The sequence below is a fragment of the Hypomesus nipponensis genome, chromosome 23 (genome assembly GCF_054491055.1).
Source record: "Hypomesus nipponensis isolate SF chromosome 23, ASM5449105v1, whole genome shotgun sequence".
NCBI lineage: Eukaryota > Metazoa > Chordata > Actinopteri > Osmeriformes > Osmeridae > Hypomesus > Hypomesus nipponensis.
The window spans coordinates 9,024,706-9,039,008 of NC_140383.1; positions in this window are offsets into that span (position 1 = coordinate 9,024,706).

The following is a 14,303-nucleotide window of genomic DNA, read 5'->3' on the forward strand; positions in this document are numbered from 1 at the left end:
GTGTCTTGCCCAAATGAATCCCATCTTCTGAACGTTTTTGTTGCCTCTGAATGTTGCTGCCCAACTTAGTCTCTCACCAAAGTTCTCAGAATCATGAGAAAACGTCAGTGGATGAAACAATGACCCTAACACCAATCTGTAGAGATATAGAGTGGATGAATTGTAAAATCTGTTTGCCATGGCATATCAATTACACATTTAGAATGAATGATCATACCAAGAATTTGTATTTTTATGTCACATTTGTTTCACTGTGACCTTGTGGGAAGCATTCTCTGCCAGTTTAGTGTGATGATAAATTGTGGGGTTTGTTTTATGAGAAGTTTGGCCTCATCTCCTCTCTCATATGTCATGAGACAAGGCAATGTGACAACTCAATGGATTCTATTCCACTTTTCATTCTTTCCATAGCTATATGGAATGTGAATTAATAATTAAAATAATAAGACAGTTGATTGACTGAAAAAAACAAAACATTTAGTAAAACCATTGGCACAATGCAGTATAATGGCATACAGAATAATGTATAATTGCATTATTTTACATGTTTGTCATTTCACACACAGAAGCTTTGGGAACATATTGTCAGTGTGGACAACAGCTAAATAGTGATGCAGGAAAATGACTATGGTAATATTATGTTGTGTATTTGCATACAGCCAGAGATGATTATTTGGCATTGGATTAAACAATGCTGTTTTGAATATCTAACAGAGCCTAAGAATTCAGAATAGTTTTCATACCATTTAATTTACATTTCAGTGCGTGCGCATGGGCAGTATTGAAAATGAACAAATGGTCTACATGGTTTTCCCCCGTCCTCAAAGCTAAAAGGCAACAAAAGGTTTGACAAAGGCTGAAGTGCATATCAATCTGCATACATTTCACCCCTCACTTGCATTTAATGCCATCTGGTAATGTTTGAGAAAATGCTGGAAGACCCATACTTCCAAACACATGAGTGAAGTGGGGTTTTCATGTATTTTTTTACCTCTGTCCCGCAGTTGGAATTGTGTTTTAATTACAAAGATGATCAAATAGCCACTATTTGTTTATTTTACCTTAAGGTGTGTTTATGCAAGGGGGGGGGGGGCTTTGGGAAAAACAATATTTGAAATGGTCAAAACAGCACTTGCATGAAATCTAAAGATGATTGTTTCATCTACACTGTCCTGCTGTGATTGCTTCAAGCATTAATCATTTGCAACACTAAGATCGTAGTGCAATTCCCCCACTGTCAAAAAAAATGAGAATCAAAAAACCTTCAGATGGAGAGAGGATTTCCTTCTAGCAGACAAACACACACACGCACTCACCCCCACTGGGTGCAGCAGAATACCAATTACCTTGCGTCTTTTTGTATTTACTCCCCAAAAGAGTCTGTGCCGTAGACTGGGGTGGCCAAGTTTGCACTGTTAAAACATTCCGGTATTCATGGTAACAGCAAAGCATGATTCGTATGTGGTCTTGCGCTCAGAAATGGTTTTCCTTGCGTAATGATGTGTCTGGTGGATTCTTCATCACGTTGTCTCTTTCCGAATTCACAATCATACATACACATACTTCAGTACTCAGAAGACCGGACGAGATTTGGACTCAGATTATACAGACATGCCCTTGGCCGTCAATTCTTTGCAGCAGCAGGAGCTGAACCATTTGAAGAACAGCTCACATTTGTATCCACTGGAATAGATCTGATCAACGTGCCTTCCTTCCTCCCAACACACTCTATTCCTGCTCTCGTTTGTTCGCTCACCCTTTTGTTGTTCTTGCCAAGGGTTGCACTCTGTTTATTTTAGGACAGAGAGCAGTTCCTTTCTTTAGATTCTGTCTTTATCTAAAGCCAGACACTAAGAAGGGACAACAAGGCTACTCTGGAAGCTGTCTGTCAGGTCCCTTGATGTTATCATATATGACTCAATCTGGTGTTTCACACCAATCTTTTGCACTCTAATCTGTAAACCAACAGGCAAGGATGATAGTGAGAAATATGTCTCTGGTTGTCTTACTTCTGCTGCTCCATGGGCCAAAGCAGCAATGTCATTGAGGGGATTGGTGAAAGGCTAGCTTGTTTTTGGATCAAACACACACTCAACTACGTGACATGAGCATGGGATCTGCTTGTTTACATTTGTCATCGAACAGGATGCAAATCTACTGAGAATACTGAACAATTCGAAACTGAAACATCCCCTTCAACCTAATATTTGAAACTGGGTTTAAAATGACAAGTATCATATCTTGATGATTGATTAGAATGAGCATACATTTCCTTGCCATTGAATCAGGACACCTCCCTAACATTGAACTATCCAGCAACCTCTGCTCTTACCACAGGGTTGTCTTTAACAGTTACAGGTAGTAATGTTTTCTATTGGCTGACATATACAGCACGTCTGATGTGTTCAACTTCCAAGCAGTCTGTAACATCTGAATGATCTCTGGTGGTGAAATTTTCCCAGGATGTAGGTATGACATCATGATGGTGTAAAGGGAGTTAGATAAGACATCGATGAACAGAGGACACCTATAATTTATATGCAAAAATATGATTTGACCTTCACCAGTGATAGAACCAGTCAATTTTCCTTGAGAGGTAATTCCTTGCAGAAAGGGTCTTATCTTTTTTTTTCTACTAATATCATCTCCTCCTTGTGTGTGAACACTCCTGCTGAGATGAGAGAATATAATTTTTAAACCTGCTAAATTAAATGCACTGCTCGATTCATCCCCATGGCTCCCAAACACACGTGGTGTTATGCTGTGCTCTAATGAAGAACTGATCCTCGTTAGTCTCAAGGGCTCTCGTTGCCCCTGTGATTGCAGGGTACAATATGCCAACAAAGGGCCCTGTCTAACTAATAAAAGGTCACCGATTTTGTCTTTGTAGGTTTGTTCTTTATGTGTTAGTTGAAAAGAATAAATAGAGGCTGGTGTTTTCCAGCAGGGATTCCAGACTGTCCTCGTAGACTTTGATAAGTGACTCTGTGGCATCTCTGCCATCCATGTGGGCGTTGTGTCCTTTTCCTGGACAGCCTGTGCTGGCTCCTTCTTTCCTGTCTGGCCTAAATCAACATGTTCAAGGCTACAATGGAGGCTAATATAGCCATTTTGTTTCTGACAAAACCTCATATATATGTTTAGTGTTAATGTATAGTGTAGTTTTGGTATTAAAAAGATTAGAACTTGTCTTCTTGTTAATTTAAAAACATTTGTGGCCAGACCAGGGGTATTTTACTTTCTCACCGTAATGGAATCTGAGAGCAGCAGATAAGAAGAACTCACATCCCAACTTCTGAAGCATTACAGTCGGCGTATCTGTGCTGTCTGTGATCACAGCCTTTCTAAGAAGTTCCTAATGCTGCTGATGTTGAAGGCTTCGTTTTATCACTGTGTTGCGTCTCTAACCGAAACCGAGCGCTAGATGAGTATGATGTGAGCAGATCAAAAGGCAGAGCAGAGCCCTGTTCATAGGAGGCTCAGCCCTGCCGATCCCACCTGCCGTGGATGTCTCACCTGCCCCCTGCCAAAGGCAGGAAGGAAAGTCATCACTAATTAACATCTCAGACCAGGCAGCCATCTGTGAACTGAGACAGTGATTGACTCTGAGCCTCCGGTTCCATTCATCAGACATTTACACACCCTTACACTCTTCTTGCGGACCCAACAATGTCGAAGGAGCTTAGTTGGGAATTTATACAGTTCCTGACGATCATCACAATCTTGGTCCAGTTCTCTCCTAGATCACGTGATCGGGTGAAGGATGGGGAGGTGAGATGAGTGTCATGGACTACAGAAAGGGGGGTTAACTGTGCTTCTCCGTGTAGCAAGGTGATCCCAATGGAAATATGGCTCATGTGCATCCAATCCTTCACCTGCAGATTTGTTACCATAGCTGCATCTGTGAGTCATTTCCATTTAGATAGGCAGGGTGATGGCAACTCTCTGAGACAGAGGATATAAGTGGATAAGCTCCACATTTCTTCTGTTCTTTTACTGATATGTGGCCGCACGAAGGCAAGCCCTGATTGGCCCATTTGGACACATCAGTCAGGAAGCGTATAGGAAAAACCTGCCTTTCATCACAAGTTATCATCTGCCCTTATTGGAAGGGAGCCTTGATTTGAGGCAAAAGAGAGGCGTTTTAAACTTTGGTGGCCTTTGTCAGAATAATGACTGTAAGTATACCAACGAGTGAGGGTACAGTGCAGTTTCCAACTACTCAACACAGTTCTTGAGAGCCTTGACTCTCAATAGATTAATGAAGTCACCTGATTGGATGGCTGAATAAAGGAAACTCTGCCTGTGCAAGCATGAAAGGCAAAAAGCCTCACTGTCGGCCACCCTTTGTTGTTAATGTTGCAATTTAGTCTTGGTTCCCACTCAATCACATGGGATAACAATACACATCAAACATAATTGAGAGGCCAAACTGTTACTTTACTCAAATAGCCTACCCCCAGACAGACACTTCAAACACAATGGTGGTATGATCACATCAGGGCATTTATGTTAAATAATTTACACTATGTGAGGCAGAGACATTACATGTTTGGAAAATCTATGAGTCATGCCAAGCCTGACACAGGAGTTCCTCTAATTGCCAAGGTCATCCTAAACCACTTAGTGCATATTAATGAGGTACTCTTTCTAATGGAACAACAATAAGAAATATTGACACAATCGAAATCGATACAAATGGATCTTCAGTCTAAAAGCGTCCGTGCGATTGGTCAGGTTCATTTTTTGTCATCCATTATTTAGTCTCTCCTCTGCCATGGAGTGTGCTTTTGAAACAATCGCCACACTCGCCATTGCAGATCAATGCTGATAGTATTTCCGTGTCTCTTGCCACTGTCCTCATTATCACTACCCTGCAATCGACCAGTGGAAATTAGGCTGATTCACCACTCCCTCCATGCTGGGGCTCTTCTCAGGGTGCCTAGACAGGGCCTTTTATGTAGACTCCTCCACGTAAAACAACCACACCATCAGAATACATTTCATCCTTTACAAAGGTGTCTCTCTGTCACCTCGGTCAGAAACCAAAGCAGCACAATTTCACATTTTCCCCTTTGTCTGGAGATATACAAACAAAATAATTGAGCATTGTCTCAGACGTGTCTCGCCCAGCTACTTAAGTCTGACCTGTGCGCCGTGGTCACGTCCCTATTCAGCAGCGCGCGAATACACAGTGATACAGAGCAACGAAGTACATCTAACCCCGGTGTATGGAAAACAAGGCTTAGCATAAGCCTCTTTAATCCTCTTCTCTCTCAGTCTCTCTCTCTCTCTCTCTCTCTCTCTCTCTCTCTCTCTCTCTCTCTCTCTCTCTCTCTCTCTCTCTCTCTCTCTCTCTCTCTCTCTCTCTCTCTCTCTCTCTCTCTATCTGTCTCCCTCTCTCTTTATCTCTCTCTCTTTCCGCCTGTGATACCCACCGTGGTGTGACTTACTGTACACCTCAACAGATGAGAAGCACCTTCCTCAGGCTCCTTAATCATTACCAGAGAAACACCTTTGACCATTACATACCTTAAGGCAAAAGTCTGTGAGTCAAGCAGTCCACTTCTCAAGGTAGGGTTGTCCTTTTCAAGCAGGACTTCAGTTGTCAAGGCAGCGGTGAGACATAAGTGTACAGCTTTTTTTACATTGTATTTATTTTAATGGCACCAGCCCTGAGTCATAAATCATTCATATTCCTTCAAACGTCTTATAGAAAACGTATAATTACTTAATTCAACACTGTGTTTGTATTATGACAGCTGTACAATAACTCTGTAGGGTTCAAATCCACTGGGTACAGCAGAATCTTCTTCCATTTCTTTGTCTTTTCAATATCCTTGCGCCCTGTTCATTCAAAGACCCTAGTAAAATAAAGACCTCAACCACAGGGGTTCCTCTGCCTTTTAGAAAGCAAGCGAGCCTATAAATGTTGAGCAGCAGGGGCTTTCTGGATCTTCGACAGCACCCATAGACTTTTCTCACCAAGAATCGTCTTTAGAATCAATAACCCAGCTCGTCTGTCAGACAGCCCTGATGGACCACTTCACAGAAGAAGGAGAGAGTGAGCCCAAAGTGCACCAAAAGTGCTTGATGCATGCTGTAGGCGATATTTCATCACTGTGTCTGAAATATGTTAAAAGCACTGCAATGGCATGAATAATGAATAGTTCATCTCCAGGCCTTCTGGTGTTCAGTGACTCTATCGGAATAATCACTTGGACTTGGACAATGTTCCTCTCCCCTTCTATATTCAGCCTCTTCGTCCGACTCAATGAATTACAAACTACAAGTCATTTGAACTAACTAAGAAAGAGTATGGAACAAAAAGGAGTTTACTTTGCTTTAGGTTGTTCATGGTGTAAATTATGTTCTGATATGAATTACAAATAATGGTAACATGGAAAAAACACTACAAGGGTTGTTTCATTGTAAACTGTCACTTGTTACCTCACAAGTAACTAACCAATCATGAGGAGCTTCTCGCTGCACCAGAGAGACTATTCCTCTCAGATTTTCAAGGTTTTTTCTGGTACTCTCCGTGTAACCTATAGAAGAGTACAATGTCCTTTGGTGGGTCAGCATACTATAATGAGGAGTAGGACACCACCAGGTGGTGAGACAGAACACCTGTCCTGGGTGTCTATTCTCCAGCCTCTCCACAATTGCTCGTGCACTCGATTATCTCAATGAGACTGATCTTTACACTGACTGAACTCAAACTTTGCTCTGCTAGAGGAGAGAGGACAGCACACTTCGGGGGGGGGGGGGGGGGGAGCGATGTTTCCCTTTATGTTAAGAAGACAATACCTCTTGTCAATCCTGTTCATTGTCAATCAGAGCACACACTGTCAGGAGGGATTTAAGACATTCCCTTCGATTCATAAAATGACTTACATCTAAAATTGTTCCATTATACTTGAGTCTTATATATTGCATAAAGATTCATAATAGGACTTCATTGATTTGTTATCGAAATTTGTTTCAAGTAGCAAATTAGTGTACTTCCCATTCTGAATCAATATGACCTTACATAGTCCTGTTCCTGTCTATTACCAGAACATATTATGTACCCACAAGCTATCAGGTTAGGTATACCAATTTGAATGATTTTGTGCTCATGGTTTACAATTTTCTAAAGGTTATGGGGAGACCAGCAACATTTGTGTGCACAATAGTCACAAAGATTGCATCTTTTTAAAGGTTACAAAATACATAAAGGCAGGTATTAACTCCAGAGACCTCTGCAAATAAAAGCAATTCCCTCAGAAAAGTGCTTTCACATTTTCCTCTGACTCATTAAAACAAATGAAGTTGCTTGGTCTGCATACAAAAACCGGGTGAAGAAGATTTTAACACAGCATCCAAGGGATAAGCATCACGCTAACACTTCATTAACAGCACAGCTTCCACTAATTTGTTTTTACATCTGGTATTAAGAGATACAATAGCCATGACTAGTCTTTGACACCTACAATAATGACTGTAAACATCTGCCCTCGATTACATTTAGGTGACACATATCCTATTTCAGTCCAATTACGTATAGACAGCGCTATCTCAAGGATAATCCTATACTGATTGATTATACTGTCAATATCAACAATACTGTAGACTTACTGAAGCAAGAAAAGCTATTTCACTTTGAGCCTGTGACTGTAGGCTCCACCATGCTTCTTTTTGATCAGGACACAACTGCCTGGTACCTTTTAACTGATTTTCCATTAACGTACTGCTTAAACGTGCAAATTCTAGAAAACGGCTGGTGAAGGGGGTGGAACTGTACAAAGGCATGACCAGTAATGTAAAAGGCTGAAGTTTGATTCAAGTCATCAGGCAATTAGAAAACACAAGGCAGTGCTTTGCAGTGGCAATGTATTAGCTACGCTTAATCACAGAAATCACTTAATTGATGTTACAATCTATTTCAGAAAGAAAGACTTCAGCTATACAGTCACTGTATGTGGGTCAGCTACTTGGTACCCAGAACATGTCTACAATTATTTTGTGCTAACAGGGCTCACAACAGGGCTTCACCACACTGGGGGGGGGGGGGGGGGGGAATGCAATCTGAATAGACAATGTGACATTTCAAATGAAAAATAACAGAATCATTCGACTTTACAAAAGATACAAAAAAAATGCCACCTTTATCTTACAATTTTGAGGCATGTTGTAAATACTGTATTTACTTTGAGCGGGGGTATGGTATGTGCGATATGTATGGTGGTTTCATGTATGGCATTTTGATTTAACAAGAGGAACTTTCATCAAGAGGAACAAAACAAGGAAATTGTATCTCCCCCTCATGAAAATGAAATGAAGCCATAGGCGTAACTGTATGGGAGGAAACCAGCGAGGAAAAAAGCAGGAATGAGTGACTGAAGTACAGATGTATACATTTTTAAACCTTAGTCCAGGCACCCATATTGTAAATTCACTGATGTTTCTCTGAGAACAATCTTTGAAACTACAATGTTTTATTCACAGACATGGGATTTCAGTTTCTCTGAAGTGGCAGACCCATTACAGTGGTCTTCCCTGATGAGTGTATCTTGACTGGTACATCTTTAATATCACTCTTTTTATCTTAGACGGGATAGCGAGAATATAGACATCTTTCCTTTTGTTAAAATTTCTGCTCCCCTCATGAAATGTTTCCTTTTTTCAGGAACATACTCTAGCATAAAACATACATTCACAAGTAGTGAATACAGAGTACACACATTGAGTAGGATATTTTAAGGTCAGCCAAACCTATGTGAAACTTTTTCCTTTTTGTCAAATACTGTATTTGGGGATGTGGATTAACAGAAACATATAACCCAAATGGTGGAGTAAACCACCATTTCTGGCAAAGAACGCTTCATGAAAAGCCTCGGAAAAACAGATGCCCTCACAGGATTCAAGACCTTGCATAGTGCGTGCACGCTGACTGCAGAAAGAAATTTGTACGTGAATGTAAAAACCCAGATGCTTTGAGCGGCAAAAGCATACATCTGCAACCGTATCTGCATGATTGCATATGCTTCATGATAGAATGCTTACAGTTTTACAGGACCCATTTCCTTCCTTCCTCCCCCTTATCCCCTCCTTGAATAAATGACTTTCCTTATTCCCTCACTCTCTAGTGTGTGTGAACTTTTGTGTGTTTTCTGAGGTCATGGTGTGCCTGTTTTAAGACACACATCCGCATGGTTAAGCCCTACTGTCTCAGCCAAAAGAGATAAATCAGTGCTTGTTGGATGTTTGGTGATACACTGACAGAGTCTTTTGTCTACAGTAGTTTTCAACACACTCACCCAACCTCCAAACCTACCACAGTTATTCTTATTCTAATCCCCCATCACATGGTTGAAGAAACCCAAAAGATTTAGACATATTTCTTTGGCAGAGTAAACCTCTCTGTTCTTACGCTGATACAGCGTAAGAACGTATGGTAGCCTGGTTTGATACAGTTCTCACTCAGTAGAATAACTGGGGGTTTTAAAACATGCTGTTAATTATTCACTCTTTCTGTTCTGATGAATATATTTTAATGAAGAACTGTTTCACAGTTTGAAGCTAAAACTCTACTAAAGGTTTTCCAATTATTGCTATGATTTTGTTGACGAGTGCTTGGTTTTAAGTGCTAGTATTTACTGACATTCATCACAAACACAAACATAAAATGGCATTGATTGGTTCTAGTGATTTTTGAACCTTGGGGATTATGAGGTCAACAAGGAGGTTTGAAATTATATAATGGAGCCCACAATACTGCAGTTCAACTATTTTCTCAACTTTTCTACAGAATTCTCAAGTGAGGAAACACCTCACAACAAACAACATTCAGGACTCATTTTCCAGCAAACTAGCAAGGTCAGAAGTCAGCAGAAAACTGTTTTAATTGGATCCAATTTGACCTGTTATCTCAGCCGAGTGCAGTCATGCATTGAGGTACACATGGATTGTTCCTGGGAGCCACAACACAAACATGCCCATCGCTTTGAGCCTGAAAGCAAGACGTTATTGTAAAAAAAACTTTCTTAGATATCATTTTGATAACCCAGAACCAGAACCACCTAATCATCAAAACGAATTGTAGGGCCTTTTAAATAGAAAAAAATGCACAAAAGCTGGCCACTTCGAAACGCTTATCTGTTAAATATCTTCACAAGCCTTTCTTCCTATTGAGTTCTATGAATTGGACTATAAACTGTTCCATCACCTATTTCATACCTTGCATAGATAAGTTGAGGTCCATTGTGTGGAAATTTCACACCAAATTATTCTGTGATTGCATCAGATACAAATACTTAAACTATTGATATTGGTCCGCTGTGCACATTCACATACTCTGAACATTTGATTGTGGAAGGCACCACAAACCGAATTGTCTACCAGTGTTTCTCATTGAACTCTAAGCTCTAAGCATTGTGGCTCGTTGAAGCTCGATTTTTGTCACGACAAAAATAAGAACAGAAACTGTTTTACAGTATGAATAGTATTCGCTGAGACAGTTGTCAGAGAAACAAACATCACATTCATATTTCAGAACCTATTCTTAATTCAGCATGTATACACATGTTACCTTTGCTGTGGGTGGAAACAGTTGCATCAACAAACTTCTCTGGGGAACTAACTGCCGTGATGTAGAATTTTGTAATAAGATAAAAAATAAGGCTTAGTCTAAACCACACACATTCCATTTACAGACTTCTATCTCTCTCTCTCTCTCTCTCTCTCTCTCTCTCTCTCTCTCTCTCTCTCTCTCTCTCTCTCTCTCTCTCTCTCTCTCTATCTCTCTCTCTCTATATATATATATATATATATATATATATATATATATATATATATATATATATATATATATATATACCTTCCAAAAACACATTTGATTCTTATAGGATCTGGAATGGCAACCTACAATGTTTTTATTTATTCATGTATGTTTGGGTGGCTTTTCAAGCCATGTGTTACATAACCCTCTGGGTTATTGAATATTAAACAAATTCTTCCTTCTCAACGATTACAAAAATGAAAACAAACTGTTTTGTCAAAGCTTTTTGTGTATCTCCGTAGCCTGCTTGCGTCCCTAGAGCTACTGGTGCGTGAGTAAATGAAAGCAGAGTGTGGCATGTAGACCTAACACTCCAACTACTCCCCCTGCCCCTAGTGTCTCTCTCTCCCTTCCCCTCTCCCTCTTTCTCTCTCTCTCTCATTTTCTCTCTCTTCCTATTACAGAGTTACACAGTCATTAAGCCACACTCCAGGGAGACTCGTTAAAACATTCTGGAGATCCAAACTTTCATTTCATTTGTAAGTTATCAGTGCAGTTTGTCACAGCCAAAGCACTGAGATGTAGCCTTGTTGTACTCAGGGGGATTCTGCCACATGTTTTTCCTTTTCTTGTAGATTTCCAATTGAATGTACTCAGCTCAACCTCCCCCAACCTCCCCCTTCCTCCCCCCATGAAGTCGCTGTACTGTTGATGTGAAGGTGAAAAGTTTGATGCCTTAGTAGCCACTCATAAAAAAGACAGAGAGAGAGAGAGAGAGAGAGAGAGAGAGAGAGAGAGAGAGAGAGAGAATGTGTATGTGTGGGTATATACGTGTGTATATATGCGCGTGGGTGTGTATGCACGTGTGTATGCGTATGCATATGTATATATGTATATATATGTGTATATGTGTGTTTATAGCGATTATTTGGCAACATTAGTAATACACCAACTTGAATGATAATAACATTGATACAAGTTGTACACCTGTGTGGTGTAGCTACACGTATGTATATGTTACTGTAAACTGCTGTGTAAGTCTCTCTGTATGTAAGTGTATGAAATATAAATATATATAAGGCCATGATTTACGTTGATTAATATTTCTGTAATTCTACCGTTGCTTTGGCAATATGAACTATTGTTGTTTTTCATGCCAATAAAGCCCTTTGAACTGAACTGAGAGAGAGAGAGAGAGAGAGAGAGAGAGAGAGAGAGAGAGAGAGAGAGAGAGAGAGAGTGAGAGAGAGAGGAAGGTGACTAATGATGTATTCTTTCACTTAAGACCCTTATCTCTGGACACTGAGCCCTGAGACCAAAGATGGTCCAGCCCTGGTAAACAACCCAGTTTGAATCCTCATACAGAGGGGTCTATCAAATCAGGCCATCCATTTCCCTGGTCACCTCCCTCAGTGCTCAAACACTGACATGTGCCGGCGGGTGGGTAGGCAATATGGGGCACAGTAATGATGTTTGTGATGACTTGCAGTGTTGACTCAGGCATTCAATCCTGACACTTTCACAGCCAGCCCATTCCACACAGTGTGATCCTCCTAAGCCACCGTAAGAAGTTTAGATGTGAAGACACTTGTTGATGCTGGGAAGTGACCTTTGGCTGAACTTCTATAAACACTGAACTATAGACAACTAACCTATTCCAGCCATCATGCCTCAGCAAATAGGGACATTGTAGCTGAAGCTCTCAAAATCCCAGATAATGGGCTGCTACTGAATTTGGAAGTGCGTCATGTGCAGGATGATTAGCTTTTAAATGGTTCCCATACACTGCAGCAAAATACCCATTATTTCATTCAACTGTGCATAGTAGTCAACATAATTTGCTCCAAAACAACCCTGTGAGTGCCTCATCCCTGTTGCACATCCAAAGGTCCCCATTGGAGACGGCCTTAGTTGAAGCCATGTTCACATGAAATTTCAGTTGATGTCCATCCTTGCCGACAGTCAAAAGTTTAAAGTATTCTGCCAACTTGTTATATCTTCTAACATGGCCTTTTATCCTCAGTCAACATATGGCTTAAAATGCAAAGCCTGGATATCACTGACAAAAAAAAAACCTGCATTCTGAAAGCTACACTTCAAATGGCAATCCAGCTATTATATCAAGCCCTCCCTCTTTGTTCAGACAGACCATTGTCCTATGTCCTTCCGTATTCTGGCGGTATTATTTAGATGAGTTCTGCATTGCAGTGTGAGTCATGTTTATTGACCAAAGCCGCAGTGTGAAATCCAGAATAATTACTCTCTTGCTTCTCCCCTGGCTCCTGGCATTCCATTCAGTTCACGGAGGAAGTCTAACAGAGACAAACAATTCACAGAATAAATAAAGTTTAAGTTTTCCATTCTCTTCTCAGGCTGCTACAGCATAGCATCTTCTTAGGCTGCTTGGGCAAGGCATTTCACCCTACTTGCCTCGGGGGGAATGTCCCTGTACTTACTGTAAGTCGCTCTGGATGAGAGCGTCTGCTAAATGACTAAATGTAAATGTATTACCATGACAAGTGCCACTAATGTTGTTTATCGCAGGAGGGGGGATCTCATAGCCATCTAGGACTGCTGCCTCATCTACTGACACACACACAACACACACACATACGACAAGTTCTCAAAGGACAAACTAGTTGCGTGCAGATACAGGCATGTCTCTCAAATAGTTTCGTTTTTTAGAAAGACAACACAACACAAAAAAGTCTCCTAGAGAAAAGAGAGAAAACGTATTATTGTAGACCTGAAGACTCTTAGTTTTCTCATACAATTTGGACGGTTCCAGGAAAAAAGCGTTCCAAGGCGTCATCTTCCCAGTACATACTGCCATCTATTGGTATTCAGTAAAAAGGACCAAGTACTGCACCAAATTTGGAAATCAAAATCCAATGGCGTGGAGAATGTTTATAAAGTTTGCTCTGAGTCTGTAAAAACAAAGCGTAATTGGATACAAATGAAACAGACTATAAATTGTAGGAAGTTAAATATTGTCCAAACAACCGAAAACAAATTCCCCTATGGTTTAAAGGAAGATGGGAAACTGAACAGTGTATTAACATTAATCATATAATGCCAATACAAATTTAATTGCAGTTATTTGACTCTATGGGTTAAATCAGAGGGAGTCAGATGGCTGACCGGTTAGGGAATCGGGCTGGTAATAAGAAGGTCGCTGGTTCCATTCCCGACTATGCCAAATGACGTTGTGTCCTTGGGCAAGGCACTTCACCCTACTTGCCTCGGGGGAATGTCCCTGTACTTACTGTAAGTCGCTCTGGATAGGAGCGTCTGCTAAATGACTAAATGTAAATGTAAATCAGAGCAAGAATGTTCAAAGTAAGGTTAAAATGAAATACGCATTTAATAACATTGTAAATGAATGAAATCAATTGCAAAACAGACATGTTACAAAATAAAGGCTTTAAATGTTACCTACTCTACCATGATCATTGCACATCAGAGAGAAAGCAAGAGTAGTCCAAGGAAGAACTGAGGAGAAGGTCTCAGGAGATAAAGAATCCACAGAACAATGCATTAC